The sequence below is a fragment of the Mastomys coucha genome, unplaced genomic scaffold (genome assembly GCF_008632895.1).
Source record: "Mastomys coucha isolate ucsf_1 unplaced genomic scaffold, UCSF_Mcou_1 pScaffold14, whole genome shotgun sequence".
Classification (NCBI taxonomy): Eukaryota; Metazoa; Chordata; class Mammalia; order Rodentia; family Muridae; genus Mastomys; species Mastomys coucha.
Window position 1 is genome coordinate 69,935,346 of NW_022196896.1, and position 15,665 is coordinate 69,951,010.

A 15,665-nucleotide genomic window follows, 5' to 3' on the forward strand; every position below is an offset into this window, starting at 1 on the left:
ATGTTTCAACTAGGAGCTCTGACTAACACTAAGTCTCCTGGTAAAAAGTTGAGTTTGATGGTTGTAAGAATGGTGTTTAAAAACAAACGAACAAACGAACAAAAAGAATGATGTTTGACATGTCACACTTATGAAACAGTTGTTGAATAGGAAGGACTATTTTCCCAAGAAAATGAATATTGAGCTTGACACAAGGGTACATTCTGGTCCCTCAGCATCATTTGACTCCAGTAACCATTACATGGAGAACTTCTTAATAATCCAAAAAAAACTGTGTATCAAAGAAGACAGAGAGAGATGGCATACATCATTAGAGAGTTAGAAACTAAAAACCTCCTTGAGATAGGCAATACAGCTGCTGAAGACAGAGCAACATGGCTTTCCATTCATCCCTGCCAGGAATGTGAGACACTGTGACCAGTTTGGAAATTTCTTACAGAACATACTCTTACTAAGTGATCTAGCAAACTCCTTTCTTAGTATTTACCCAAGCAGGGTAAAAACTTAAATCGACACAAACCTTCACATGAGTGCACGTGTTCAAGCTTCATTCATAATTGTTGGAAGTTGGAAATGATCAAGGTGACCCTTGAGAAAGCGAGTGGATAAACTATAGTATGTACATAAGAGGCATATGATTCTTTCAGTGTTAAGATAAGTCATAAAATTTAAAAATAAAAAACAATCCAGTAAAAGCAGTCAGGCTGGAAAACAGAGTGCTGTGTAACTCGCAGCTGCAGGGTTCTAGAAAGAGAAGCCTATAGATCCGTTAACAGATGGTGGATTGGCAGAGTTCCGTGGGAAGACAGAATGAATCAGTGGATCACAGGAGATTTGGGGACAGTGGAAATGTTCTATATCACACTGTAATGAGAGGATGATGCTTCACCCTGAGAGAATTGTATAAAGCCAGTGCCTAATGCTAAAAGAAAGTCTTGGGGAAGTTTCTATCTCCTGTAAAATGCTTCAGTATACTAGAACAATTCTAGAATGAGTATATTATTAACTTTTTAATTGAAAAAAATTACTTTTAAGAATACATTTGACATATGTCTGAACCTATTTTCTATAAAACAAGTGTTATTTGCTGATGTATTTTTAGCAGTATCTTCATTCCTTTAGGAGTTTTGTGGATAAGGTCCCCACACTGAGGCCACTGATCCATGCTATATAGCATCCTCTTAAAAGCTTAAATTACTCAATATGTGCATGTATCCAATATCATGTAATATTTCAGCATTGTGTGCAGTTTTGCATTTTTACATGAGTTCAAAACAAAGAAATAAAGTATAATTACTTAAACCAAAGATAAACATTTAATCCATAAGCATATTGCTATTTATTTGCTGAGAATTTTCCTAAAAAGATGGAGGGGCACAGAAGATTCTCAAGTGACCCAGCATTAACCATGGAATGTGCACCCTTGACCAAACAAAATAACTCTGCTATCTTTGTAAGGACTATATCTCCATTGCTGACATCACGCTGAAGTGAGGAAGACATTGTTCAATTACTAATGGCATTTTGGGTATTTATGCTTGCTCATGCTTAAAACATAAATCTTTATCTTTGATATAAGGTCTTTATATGAGGGAGGTATAAAATGAGATGAACTTGATAGATTTGGGTCTCTCACCCTATAATGTCTGTATATGAGATCCAGAGGTGTGCAAAACATATAAATATAACATTGAGCTAAAATAATCTATCTTCCACAGTGATGAAAATTAGACCATCAGAAACCTGTGGAGAAATGATGTCAGCAAGATGGCCACGTGGGAGGCCTCATTCTTCCTTCCACCTCAAAAAGATCAAATCTCTATTTTCCCATGAAGAAAAATCACTCAAGATACAATAGAATCAGTGAGAGTTCATAGAGGAAGGAGAAACCCAGGAATAATTGTGGTATCATGCTAGTAGCCACTACTGTCACACCAGCATCTCCTTATAAGAGAAAGGTAAATAGAGTATGCGTATTACATTCTGGACCTTTCAGAGAATTACCCAAGTGTTGAGCTGCACAATCATCACAGTCCCCACAGATCACCAAGCGAACAGAGTAGGTGGGGCAGATGACAACTACCAGGAAGAAAGCAGAGAGATGAATCCTATCCGTGTTGACAGTAATCACTGCAGTGGCCACTATGTTGAAAAAGAAATGATAAAGAAAGAAAGAAAAATATGCCTGTGATCTTCTCTGCACAAAATGTGATAGATCTCCCCACCTGGGACCTAAGAGTTTGTGGTTGCAATAACTGTTCAAACCACAGACTCTGTGATGTTTCCAGTGGTGGACACAGTGGCTAACTGCACCGAGGATGCCGACTGCTCCTGCTGCTGAAGAAATACACAGCCAGCAGAGCCACACAGGACTTCTTGCTGTTTTCACCACCAAAAGTTTTGCACATAAACACATCTGTAGGCTCCAGGTACTTAAGCTTCCACCTCAAACACCCTTCCTCCCGACAGCTACCTAAGATCTTGCCGTTAGAGGAAAAATTATATCCATGTGCATGAAACATAGCTCTTTCCTGAAGCTCACATGGACATGCGAAACAATCTCTGAGCCTCAGCGGCAACAGAGGCTGTGTTGAGTGGACCTAGCAGGCACACTTGAAGTCATATCATTGGCAATCAAGGATGACAAGGGAGAGGGTGCATTGCAAGCAAAGGAAAGAGCAAACACAAGGTTCCTGGGAACATCAGAACAAACACTAGTGTTAGAAGTTCAAGGCTATCTTGAGCTATCTGCAAGATTTAGTCTCAAACCAGGAATGGGAACGTAGCTCGGAGTTCCATTGCCTGTCAAGGTCAAGGCCCTGGATTGGATTTGATCAACCATCAAAATGGGCTCTTTTGTGAAGAGGGAAAAATATTGATTCCTCTTAACCTGAAATGCTACAGTAGAGAACCCTAAGAGGCAAAAGGTAAGTTTACCTGGAACTCCGAGAAACACAGGTGGGGAAGCTTCCTTTCTCTGACAGACCCTCAACCCTGAGTACCGGCAGTTGGCGTAGAATACAAACATGAGCATAGGCCTGTTTTTACCTTCTGTAAAATACGTATGCTTTTTGCCTACTCATTCCTTGGTGCTGTATGCTTTTACCAAATCGAGACGCTATTTCTCCACAAGCTTTTCAAATTCCAGTTTCATGAACTGATACTATGAAGAAGGCAGCTCATAAAGTCATCTACTTCCTGTTAGGTACTTGACCCAAAATTTTCACTTTTTTTTTTTTTAATTGTAATGAACTCGAACTGGAAGAGGCAAGTCTAGTCTCAAAGTGGATGTAAAACGGCTGCCTAGTCACCCCCAGTCTGACCCTGGCCATCACCATGTCCTCAGGGGATGGGGGTGGGGGCAGGTAAGGAGGCGGGTAGGAAGCCGAGCAGCTGAGGAAGCTGTTCATTGGTAGTCTGAGCGTTGAAACCACAGATGATAGCTTAAGAGAACATTTTGAGAAATGGGGCACACTCACAGACTATGTGGTAATGAGAGATCCCCAAACAAAATGTGGAAGAGGCTTTGGTTCTGTGACCAACTCTTGTGTTGAAGAGGTGGATGCTGCAGTGTATGCTTAGCCACACAAGGTTTATGGGCATGTGGTGGAACCAAAGAGAGAAGTTTCTAGAGAGGAGTCTGTAAAGCCTCATGCCCATTTAATGGTGAAGAAAACTTTTGTTGGTGGTATTAAAGAGGATAAGGAAGAATACAATCTGAGAGACTATGTTGAAATGTATGGCAGAATTGAAACCATAGAAGTTATGGAAGACAGGCAGAGTGGGAAAAAGAGAGGATTTGCTTTTGTAACTTTCGATGATCATGACACAGTTGATAAAATTATTGTTCTTGGGCATCAATCAATGGGCATAACTGTGAAGGGAAAGAGGCCCTTTCTGAACAAGCGTTGTAGTCTGCTGGATCACAGAGAGGTCATGGAGGTGGATCTGGCAACTTCATGAGTCGGGGAGGAAATTTTGGTGGTGGAGGAAACTTTGGTAGAAGATAAGCCTATGGTGGTGGAGGTGATAGCAGCAGAGGTAGTTGTGGAGGTGGTGACAGTGGATATAATGGATTGGGAGGTGATGGTGGCAACTATGATGGTGGTCCTTGTTACACTGTAAAGGAGGTTGTGGAGGTGGTGGGCTGGGATATGAAAACCAACGGTGGATATGGTGGTGGAGGAGGAGGATATGATGGTTATAGTAAAGGAGGAAATTTTGGTGGAGATGACTATGGTAGTGGTAGGAACTATAATGACTTTGGAAATTATAGTGGACAGCAACAATCAAATTATGCACCCAAGAAGGGGGGCAGTTTTGGTGGGAGGAGCTCAGGCAGTCCCTGTGGTGGTAGCTATGGATCTGGAGGTGGAAGTGATGGATATGGTAGCAGAAGGTTTTAAAATAAAACCGAAATGGCTACAGTTCTTAGCAGAAGAGAGAGCGAGGCGTTGTCAGGAAAGCTGCACGTTACTTTGAGACAGTTGAACCAAATGCATTAGAGGAACTGTAAAAATCTGCCGCAGAAGGAATGCTGATCCATAGTCAGAAAAATCACTGCAGCTTAAACAGGGATCCCTTCTTAAAAGTGCAGCTATTGATTAATGCATTGTAGTAACAATTAGATGTATATTCCTGAGGTCTTTAAAAAAATTATAATGTACGGGATTCATAGATAACTCAGTTGGTAACATGTGTTGCATAAACATAAGGATCTGAATTCAATCCACAGAACCTACTTAAATAAGATAAAGTAGGTGATAAATACTAAGAGTTTCAGTGCTGGGTAGACAGAGATAGGCCAGTTTATAGACTATTCATAGAGCTCCGAGTCCGAGCAGCACACAGTCTCTTGGAGAAATAAAAATGAGCAACACCAGAGGAACAGCCCACAGTTGACCTCTGACCTAAACACACCTACCCACCCGCCCCATCCTTACACACACACACACACACACACACACACACACACACACACACACACACAATACACATAAACTGTAATGTTTTCAAGGTTATCACTCATAGACTTATTTTTCCATAAAAAAATAAATAGGGAACTACAACTTGGAATAGTGGTTGGTCCTTCAGGGTGATTTTTCCCAGCACAAAAAAGAGGATCTCCCAATAGCTCTCTTAATAGAGTTTGAATGCCAAACAGGGAATGAAGTGAAATTCAATGAACCTTGTTGCCAGAACCATAGAGCTGGTAATCATAAATTTTGTCTTTTCTTCTAACTTTCTTCTATATACTCCTGGGGTACCTTTTCACATGCCAATTTCCTTTTAGATAAACTGCCAATTGTATTGCCATATTATCACACAACATCTTTATTAATTGTACATCTAGTTGTTACTTTTAATTTTTGCCAAAACAATAAAGAGGTAGGTAGTTATTGTTCCAGAAACACATTTGAATTGTCTGAACAGTTCATGAGCTTCCCTTCTAGTTGTTTTATTTTTTTTAATTTTTTATTAATCATTTTATTCATTTACATTTCAAATGATATCCCCTTCCTGGTTACCCCTCCACAACCCCCATACCATCTGCCCTCTCCCCCCTTACCTTTGCCCCTATGAAGTTGTTCCTTCACCCACTCCTGCCTCACCATGGCTCTAGCATCCCTTTATGCTGGGGCATCAAGGCTCCACAAGACCCTTGATGTCAGATAAGGAAACCTCTGCTACATAGGTGGATGGAGCCCTGGAACACTCCATGTATAGTCTTTAGTTGATGGTTTAGTCCCTGGGAGCTCTGAGTAGCCCAGTTAGTTGATATTGCTGTTCTTCCTATGGGGTTGCAGTCCCTTCAGTCCTTCCCCTAGCTCTTTCATTGAGGTCCCTGAGCTCCAGTGGTTGGCTGTGAGTATCTGCATCTGTATTGGTCAGGTACTGGTAGAACCTCTCAGGGAAAAGCTATACCAGACTCCTGTCAGCAAGTGCTTCTTGGCCACAGCAATAGTGTCTGGGTCTGGTGCCTGCAGATAGGATGGATCCCTAGGTGGGACAGTCTCTGTAAGGCCCTTCCTTCAGTCTCTGTTCCATTTTTTGTCCCTGTCTTTCCTTTGGACAGGAACAAAATATTCAGGATAAACCTGCAAGTTCTTTACCAAGGACTCCTCAGAGAATAAGAAGTGTAGCTTCTACCCTACCCTGTAATTTTCTGTGTCATGGAGCACCTTCCCTTGTCACATATTAGAAGTAACACTCAGGGGAAAGCAGTATGCACAGAGCCGTGTTATGATGTCATATCACAGAGCTCTGACCTAGATTCATTTATATTCCACCCCAGAAGATTCTTTACTAACTGATAAAAGATTTAACTGCTATCTCACATAAGAACTTCAAATTATACGTGCATGAACATAGTATAAAACAAATATAAACACATAAAGCACATCTAGGTTATAAAGTTGCCCTCTCATCTCTGGCTATGGTATCTTGAGCTGCCAGGAGAAGCAAAGTCTCTGGAGACTTTCTGTACAAGACAGTGCTGGAAGCCTTGCCCAGGAACCAGGGCAAGTGCAGTGACTTTCTGGAAAGGGTGGAATTGCAGATCAACCTGGAGAACTATGGCCCTCAGAGGGACAGCACTTCTCAGACAGTCATCCACTCCTCCCCACAACCTCTTGGTGTGTATCCTGGGGGACCAGCAACACTGTGATGAAACCAAGGCCAAAGATACTCCACATGGATACTGAGGCACAGAAAAAGCTTAATAAGAGCTAGAAGTTGCTCAAAAAGCTGGCCTAGGTCTAAACAAGCCTGTGGGTTCCCTTCACTGCTCACACAGAATAAAAGAATAGTGAGTAAATAAATAAATTAATTAGTTAATTAAATACAGTTCTCCAATGGCCAGTGCTGTAGCTCTGTAAAAACATTTTCTTGAAGTGTGTGTGTGTGTGTGTGTGTGTGTGTGTGTGTAGTATTGCTAAACAGTTCCTTCTTAAGCATATATACTACATATATAACTGCATCCAGTCCTATAAATTTGAACATATGATGGACTGTTTTTCAGAGAAAAGGAAACTGCTCTGATTAAATTAACATCATAACTCACAGAAAGAAGGTGACAAGATTAGTTCTTTCTAAACATTTATGAATGTGATCATGCTTTGCTTTAAATAAAAGAATGCATTTTGAGCTTAGCCTTAGAAAATATAGTTTAAAGGACTCAAGATTTAATGCTAAAAATATCTTTAAGGAAACTTCTAATCCTGAGTATAACAGATGATAGATATTGGAATATGTCCCCTGCTCAGCTATCTCTGACCCTGGGTGACACAGCTTCCTGATATGAGACAGTGGATGGAAGAGCCCAGAGAGACACAGGAGAAGACCACTACAGCTTTCTCTTCCTGTTCTGCTGTCATAGAAAACTGCAGTATAAAATCAACCGAAGCAGAGCAGGACAAACACCCCAAGACACCCAATGATCCATGTAGGAAACATTGAACAAGCTGGGAAATGAGGCTCAGTGTGCCAGGGAGCTAAAGTGCAGAAAATGACATTATATTTGTCCCTCTCTATAAGGCCAGGAAGGCTGTATTCTGCTGTCCAGTGTAAAGGGATTCACAGCAGTCTGTTAATGCGTGTCAAAGAAGACACACATTATTTATCAAGAGAAGGGAATAAAAATTTAAAACGATGTGGCAAAACAAGATGAAGATACTGTTACTTTAAACAAAAAAGGTTTGGTTTCACAGATTCAAAAGTCCTCAACAAAACATTAACAATTCAACTTAGCCAGGAGTAAAAAGAATTATACATAGCAGGAAATAAAAGAATCATGGAATGTACACCAGGATGATCAAGTGATCAAGACTCGTAACCCTAGCTAAGATAACAAGTAATAATTCCACAGTCATATTGATACAAGCAGAAAAAATAACAAAATCCAATACTAATTCGTGATTTACAATAAAAAATAAATGAGATGACTCAATAGGCTGACCCTAAGACCCACATGGTGGATGGAAAAACAAGTTGTACTCTGACCCCCATTCTTTTTTTTTTGGCTGTTAAATATGTCTGCAATTCTAAGAAGTAAAGTCATGATTTATTTGTGTGGCTTTCATAGTCATTACTTTTTAAGGCCAATCCTTACTTTGTGTCACTTTTACTTTTTCGTCGACAAGATGTCTTATTTATTGTCTTGAAATGATTTATACCTTTGAGTTTTCCCACTGGAAATTCAAACTAAATTTCTTGACCCTGGATTCTTACTTATAGGTCCCATTATTCCAATAAACAAGTGAAGTCTCCTATAGACCAATATAATACTCAATGAAGAATCTTGAAAGTGAACGCTTTAGAAAGCCATCAATGGAGTGGTAATTCTGACAACAGGGTGGACAAAGCAGGAGTTCTGAGAAAACAATGGAGTTATTTAAATTCCACCTCGAAAACTGACTGACAGTTTTTCAGGGAGCCATTGTGCTACAAATTCCATCTCCAGGCAAGCCCAGCCTTCCCACAGTCCCCTGAAAAGCCTTTTATACCTTCCTCTTCTTCTAAAGGCGCCTTCAAAACCTCCCCCAGCTAACTAGGATTTTCTACCATGAAAAAACAAAGGCTACATTTTTTTTTTAAAGAAAAAGACAATATCACTTCTTTTGAAGGGAAGCTGGGACACAATGTGAAGCCTGGTACTTTCTCACTGGAATTCAAAGACTAAACAATCTGCAACACTTTTTGTAGTTGTTTTGTTTGAAAGCTACACATTTTGGTTTCTTTCTTGGCTCCTTTATAGCCTACCCACTCCACAGAATATCTATCTAATTCTATATTGTAAAGGTAGACTTGACAGGCTAATAAAATCAATACCACTGCTGTGATATGTGCCTAAGAACCATGTCTAAGGACCACCCACCTACACTGAATTGCCTAAACCATCATACAGTGTTTAAAATAATTGTAATTTTTAGAAGGTACCCTTAAGATAGTCTCTCTCCAACAGAATCACTAACATTTTTAAGAGGGTGTTATATAATAGACATTTTAAATAAGTACACATGCATGCACATGTACAGTTTATAAGGTGATTTGGGGCTTCCATTAAAATGTATCCTTATTTTAGAAGAGCTGCTTCTGGGCTTTCTCAGATTCTAAAAGGAACATTTCAAAGAGAAGTTGTATTTAAGAGCAGTTGAGTTCTAAACATCACTCAGAAACAATCTCTTTCTCCAAATAGGCTTACACAGTGTTAGTGCCATTGTTTTGTTTACTGGCTTCTAGGCGTCCTTTGACAACTCCATGGTGTGCAAGGACAGAATTCTGAGGAGCGTGTTGTTCTTTTGACTGGCCTTCTGCACTAGCGAGCTTACCTACTTTCTCAGTCACACAGAACAGCTTTGTCTAAAAGATCCCTATGAGACAACTGTGATCTTGGCAGCTGACCTCTACTGTGTCCTACAGTCTGGCAGACTGTATGGATCATCCAGTCAGGACTGTGCCTCTCCACTGCAATAGCATCAGGCTTAAGCATCCCAGGACACTGGGACCAGGAGAACCAACAAGGCTGCTTTGAGACACAGGAGTCTGGGCTTAGCTACCAAGAAATCACCATCTACTCTAGGGTAGAAACCAAGTTCATTGATTTTAAACTTTAAACAAAAGAGTGCAGAATCATTTCATGTTCTGTGCACTCAGAAGCTTAAGTTAACCTTAACTCTCTTTGCAGGAAGATAGTACATCTCTAGGAAAGAAAAGCCACAGGAGAGAGAAACGAGAGTGAGCCAAGGTAAGACCCTGGGTGGGGACTTGGAGGGAGAATAATATTTCATTGTAGATACACATGGAATGTTTATGGAAAAGATTCATATACTAATGGTTGAAAGAAATAGCAATACATTAATAAAATGAAATAAAACAAAATCAGGTATAGTGGCCCATTCTGTAATCCTAATAATACCGGGGAGGCTGAGGCCAGAGGATTATACATTTGAGTCTAATAGGAGCTATATTGTAAAAGCCTGTCTCAGGAAAAGTATAACTTACATTTTATAACTTCTAAGTCATAAGAAAGAAATCCCAAATTTCTTAGAAGAAATGAACAAATCTTCTCTTAAATAATCTGCAGGCAAAGGGAGAAATGCAAAATGAAACGAATAAAAAAGATGCTTTCCATTTCAGAATACAGGATAAGACTTTACAGTCATTGGAGGAATCACCACAGCACTGCTCGACTACATCAACAGAGGCCAAAAGTAGCAGAAAATGAAATGATTAGGGAAGATGAAAGAAGAGAGCTAGGAACTAGAAACAAATTCTAAGGCTTCTGTGAACGGTAGACTCTGCTGAGTAACCCATGTTCTTAACAGAACAATAGAGTAAACGCTTGAAACCAGAGCAAGTGGAGGACCAAGATTAACTCAGAATACCATATTGCAAGCAACACCATCCAGGGGCTACTTGAAATTACTACTCAGTAAAAAAGAAGAGAAAAAGATGAACCAAATAGACTTCTATAAAACATATTAAAACTGGATTCTTTGCAAACAAAAAGGCTGAACAGACTCCTTTTGAAGGAGAAACTGGAAGTGTATTTAAAGGTCCTCAGAAAACAAACAAACAAAACAATAACAAGAAAACCAAGAAGCAAAATAAACCATGAAGTAAACTGCCTCAGATTGAGTCACAGTGGTACTTTATAACTCAAACCCCAGCTCCCTCTAACTCTTAAGATTCGTCAGAGCTTAGAAAAAGAAGGAAATACCTGCTCTACTATTGGTCAGTAAATGGCAACATCAAGACCAGCCCTGGCAATGACAGAGCATCAGCCAGACACCAATAATAACTCCCACTGTAAGCTTTAAAATAAGATATTTTACAAGATGCTATTTTTTCTTTAAAAAAGATGTAGGCAAAAGTTCATTTTAGAACTATAATTTATTGTTGTATGTGTGTACAGGTGCTTTGCATGTATATCTATATCTAATGTGTATTTCTGGAGTCCACAGAGGTCAGGAAAAACAGTTGGCTATCCCAGGAAGTGCTGTTACAGGTGATTGTGGGAGCTGGCAATCAAACTTGGGTCCTCTGGAAAAGCAGCCTGTGCTCGTAACCATGAAACCATCTCTCCTGCCTTACTTTATTCTTTTAATTAATTGAAGGGAAAGTAGTATTTGGTTATCTTCCTGGTGACAATAAGGCATTTGACAAAAAATATTATATCGTCTTGTTTTTTCTCAAAAACAATAGAATACAAAGTTCCGTGCTTTCAAAACAACCCTCAAATAAACATCTTAATTAATTAATAAAGAATTATCATAGTGATTAAAGTGTTGACAAGGGAAAAGCTACACATCATAGCCCCTTCGCTGTAACACAGCATAGAGATAGTTTCTATCAGTGAAACACAAACACACATACACACACATAAACATACACACATATATACATACACACATACACATATATACACACATTTACACACATATAACCACATACATACACACATATGCAAACATACATACACACATACACAAACAAACACACATACACATAAAGATAGGACAATAGCTGCTTCTGTGTGCAGATAATGCAATTTTCTGTCAGAATAAATCAATGATGACTTGAGCTTCAGCTCAGTGGTAGACAGCCTATTTAGTAAATGCAAGGTCCTGGGTGGCTCTGAGCGTGAGATGAGGGTATTTGTAAAGTAGCATTATTGTGTAACTATAAGATGCTAAGAGAATCATCACATCTGTGAACTACAAATCAATAGAACCCAGACTACAAAGACAGCCATTTTAATATCCACAAGGTGATGAAACATCTCTACTTCATATCACAAAAATATGCTCAAACATGAAGAAAATGTTTAAAATTTTTTTCTAAAAAATTCAAAGCAGACTTTAACACACATAAACAGCAATAGTAAAAGGTAATATATAGTCGTGATTTTGAATAAGAAGATTTATAGCCAAAAGTATCTCACTTGTTGTTAATATGTATTTATTGTGATAGCCCAAAAATGTTACTGCTTTGTGTATTTTATATTGAAAAGTATAACATTCATGATGTAAAATGGGCATGCTGAAAAGCCTTAAATACAAGAAAAGTATAAAAATCATGTATTGATTATTCAGAAAATGACCAGAGCATTAAAGTAACTATCTAATAAAATAGCTAGAATTTTTCTAATCTAAGAGGCTCAGACTAGAGGGGCCAATGAAAAATCTGTAGTCTACCAAGCACATTTCATTACACATCATTTTACTTTTTTCTTATATTTTTGTACTACGACAAAATACATGAACAAAAAGTACTTAACAGGAGAAAAGGGTCATTTTGACTCTTGGGTTTAATCCATAGCCCTTGACTCCTTGCCATCTGTGTGTCCCCTTCCTCTGCCCTGCCACAAGGTAGGGCCGAACCTGTTACTGGGGAACAGAAGGCAAAGCAAAGTCATGACAGACAGGAAGTGGGAAAGAGAGGAAAAGGAAAAAGAATGTCTTAATGCATGAGTGGTCTTTCTTATCTTCTTTTTTTTTTTATCCCATCCTAATTCTCCTGAAAAGAGCATTCCAGACACACCCAGAAATCTATTTGACTAATTTCCAAGCAGTTCTCAATGCTGTTGCAACAAGCACTGCCTTTAAGCACAAAAGCCAAACCTGCAGACAGAATTGAGCAAGTACAATTCTTCATGGTAGATGCTAGATGAGTAAAATTGTACATGTTAGAAATGTGTCTATACACTCCTGTTTTATTTAAATAATCCTTTCCTTTCTACTTTAAAAGGTCTAGGTTCACTGACGACCTAATGGGAACGAGCATCACTAAAACCTATATTTTATCCTCAGAATCTTGCTCTCCATGCAGAGTGACTGCTGGTTCCATAGGTGAAAGGGGAAATCCACATGATGCATTAAGAAAGTCTTACATCAGAAAACATTAAAGTAATCAAAGATTATTAAGAATGGAGCATAAGGGATAAAGAAGGTACCTTAAAGGTCTTCCTTTCTTTATGAATCAAGAAGAATAATTATTTAAATATGTGGAGTATGTAAAAGCCTACTCTATGTGTGTGTATGTGTATGAGAGAGAGAGAGAGAGAGAGAGAGAGAGAGAGAGAGAGAGAGAGAGAGAGAGAGAGAGAGGGAGGGAGGAGGGAGGAGGGGAGGATGGGAAAGGCAAGGAATGGTGGGGGTAGATAGATAATTAGGGATCCAAGTCCTGATAATGAAATTGAAATTTGGCCTTTATTCTTATCTGTTACATACATTATAATTAGCAATAATAAAGATTAGGGTGGGAAATTTTCTCCCTTCCCCAAGAAATGCAAGCTAAAGCATGCAGATGACAAGCACATTAGCTAAACCGAGATATGGCAACAGCTGATGAATTCATTCAATCAGGCAGTGATTGTCAGTGATGGAAAACTTGATGAAAAATTTGTCAAGGAAGAGAATGGAAATGTTCTGTACCTGAAAGTTACTAAGTTCTGCATCTTTTGAAAACAGAGCAGGCTGAGAAGCACCCCAAAGCCTGGAGAGATTGTAGCATTTCCTTTAACACAGAAAATATGGAACTAAGGAACAGAGAAACAAGCTAAATTGCAAGAAAGAAAGGGAAATAGAAGTGCGCTCTCCAACAAGTAAATACAGTATGTGGACTCTCAATTGTGATTTGAACAAGCCAGCAGGTATATTGAAGATAATCTAAACCAGTGGTTCTCAATCTTCCTAAAGCTGCAACCCTTTAATATATTCCTTCATGTTGTGGTGACCTCAACTAGAATACTATTGTTGTTGCTACTTCATAACTGTAGTTTTGCTACTGTCATGAATCTGAATGTAAATACCTAATATCCAGGACATTTGGTAGGCAATCTCATGTGAAAGAGACATTCGACCCCTAGATTGAGAACTACTCTCTATCCCAAATACTGTCACTGTCTTGCACACTGCAAACACATGTTATGATAACAGCAAAAACTACTCTCGAAAAGTTCACACAGGATACAAGAGTGCAAAAGCACACCATGTGAGAATTGGCCAAAGAGAAAACAAGAAAAGAAGACAAAAAAGAGACAGGATGAGCAGTAATAGCAGAACTTTGACAAATATTAAATCTGATGGATGGATACATGGCATTTTCACATGACAGTGCTGTGTGTGTTTTTGTGTTTGCTTAGAAAAACACATTTAAAAATCTAGTTGTTTAAAATAAATAAATAAAAGATCATGAGGCTGGAGAGAGCTCAGTGGTTAGAAGTAGGCACTGCTTTTGTAGAGGACTTAAGTTCTAGTCCCAACACACACATTGGGTGACTTACAGCCACCTATAACTCCATTTCCAGAGGATCTGATGCCCTTTCTAGCTTCTATGAGCACCAACATTCATGTGCATGTATCTACACAGACACACAGGCATACACCTAATTAAAATGTCTTCTAATCTGTTTTGCTTTTGCTGTTGTTGTTATTTTTAAAGATTGACACAGAGATACATCTTGTGTCTCAGGAAACACAGTAAACTTTAAATTGCCTGAACATGTTGAAATCTTGCTCTATGAATTATACCTCGCCTAAAGAAAGTTACTAGTCTTCATGAAGCATTCTGTACTTCTAATGCTTTAGCTACAAAATGGGACTTTTTTTTTCTGAGTTGATACCTAAGTAGTGGGAAAAGATTTCCCTCTTAACGATGCTTCCAGAGAAGACTGAAGAAGAGGATTTCTGGTCACACCACCTCTAAATTATTCTTAATCTCAAAGGAGCTCCTGGTTTTCCTTAACCTATGAAGCTTCTGTAAACTATGCCCTACATGATGCCAGTCCAATCATCATTAGCCAGGAGCTCTCCTACCGAGGATTTCATAGAAATAATGTGATTATTAAGGAAGCTTGGAAGATTATTGGGACACAGTAATAAAACTGTGTGCATAATTAGCCTACCACATCAACAGCGGCTAACGTGAATTATTGGCCATCCAGGCATGCATATGGTCTTGCTTTAAAGGGACATGCAGTACTCCTCAACCACCCAAGATGTGCTGGACCAAAGATCTGAAGAAATGCAAATAGCAAAAGTTTCTATGCTCAATTACAGGTCCATATACAAAAGATCAGGGTCATTTAACAGAAAAGCTTCTTGGGATATCATAGAAAAATATTTATTTCCAGGAAGAAAGCAAACACATATTTCAGTTCTGAATGGACCATTTCAAGACATGTTTGAAACTCTGCTGGCACAGAGTGGGGGAAGACTATAGGCTAGCACAAACTCCAGGTATCTACACTCTTATTCCTTGCACACACACACACACACACACACACACACACACTCACACTCACACTCACACACATACAAACATACAAGCACACAAACATGCAAATGTACAAGCACATACATACACAAACACACACACAAATATACAAACACACACATAACCCATTTAAAAAGATAGTCATTAAAACCACATAAAAGATGTGCATTCATTATGTTCTTTGTGAGTTTACCTAAATGCTTGCAAAGATTCGAAATTGAAGCACGGCCCAATACCTTAAAAAGCAGTGATTTATTTAAAAAGGCTAAAAACATGTTAAGTCCAGAAAGTTTGACTCAAATGTCCTCACATTTCTTGAATTAAAGATCACTGCCTCAAGCTCTGTTGTCAGATTTTCTTTGATCTCACTTGTTAATGTTCTATAT

At 38.9% G+C, this 15,665-nt stretch overlaps 1 long non-coding RNA gene and 1 pseudogene across 1 annotated transcript; both read left to right on the forward strand.

Annotated features, from left to right (window-relative positions):
* Positions 1–3,393: 3,393 nt before the first annotated feature.
* LOC116089147 lies at positions 3,394–4,406 on the forward strand (annotated as a pseudogene).
* Positions 4,407–9,689: 5,283 nt separating this feature from the next.
* On the forward strand, positions 9,690–10,624 carry LOC116089148. The gene is made up of 2 exons (XR_004118187.1): positions 9,690–9,745; positions 10,138–10,624. It is a non-coding gene; the product is annotated as an uncharacterized LOC116089148 (long non-coding RNA).
* Positions 10,625–15,665: the final 5,041 nt, after the last annotated feature.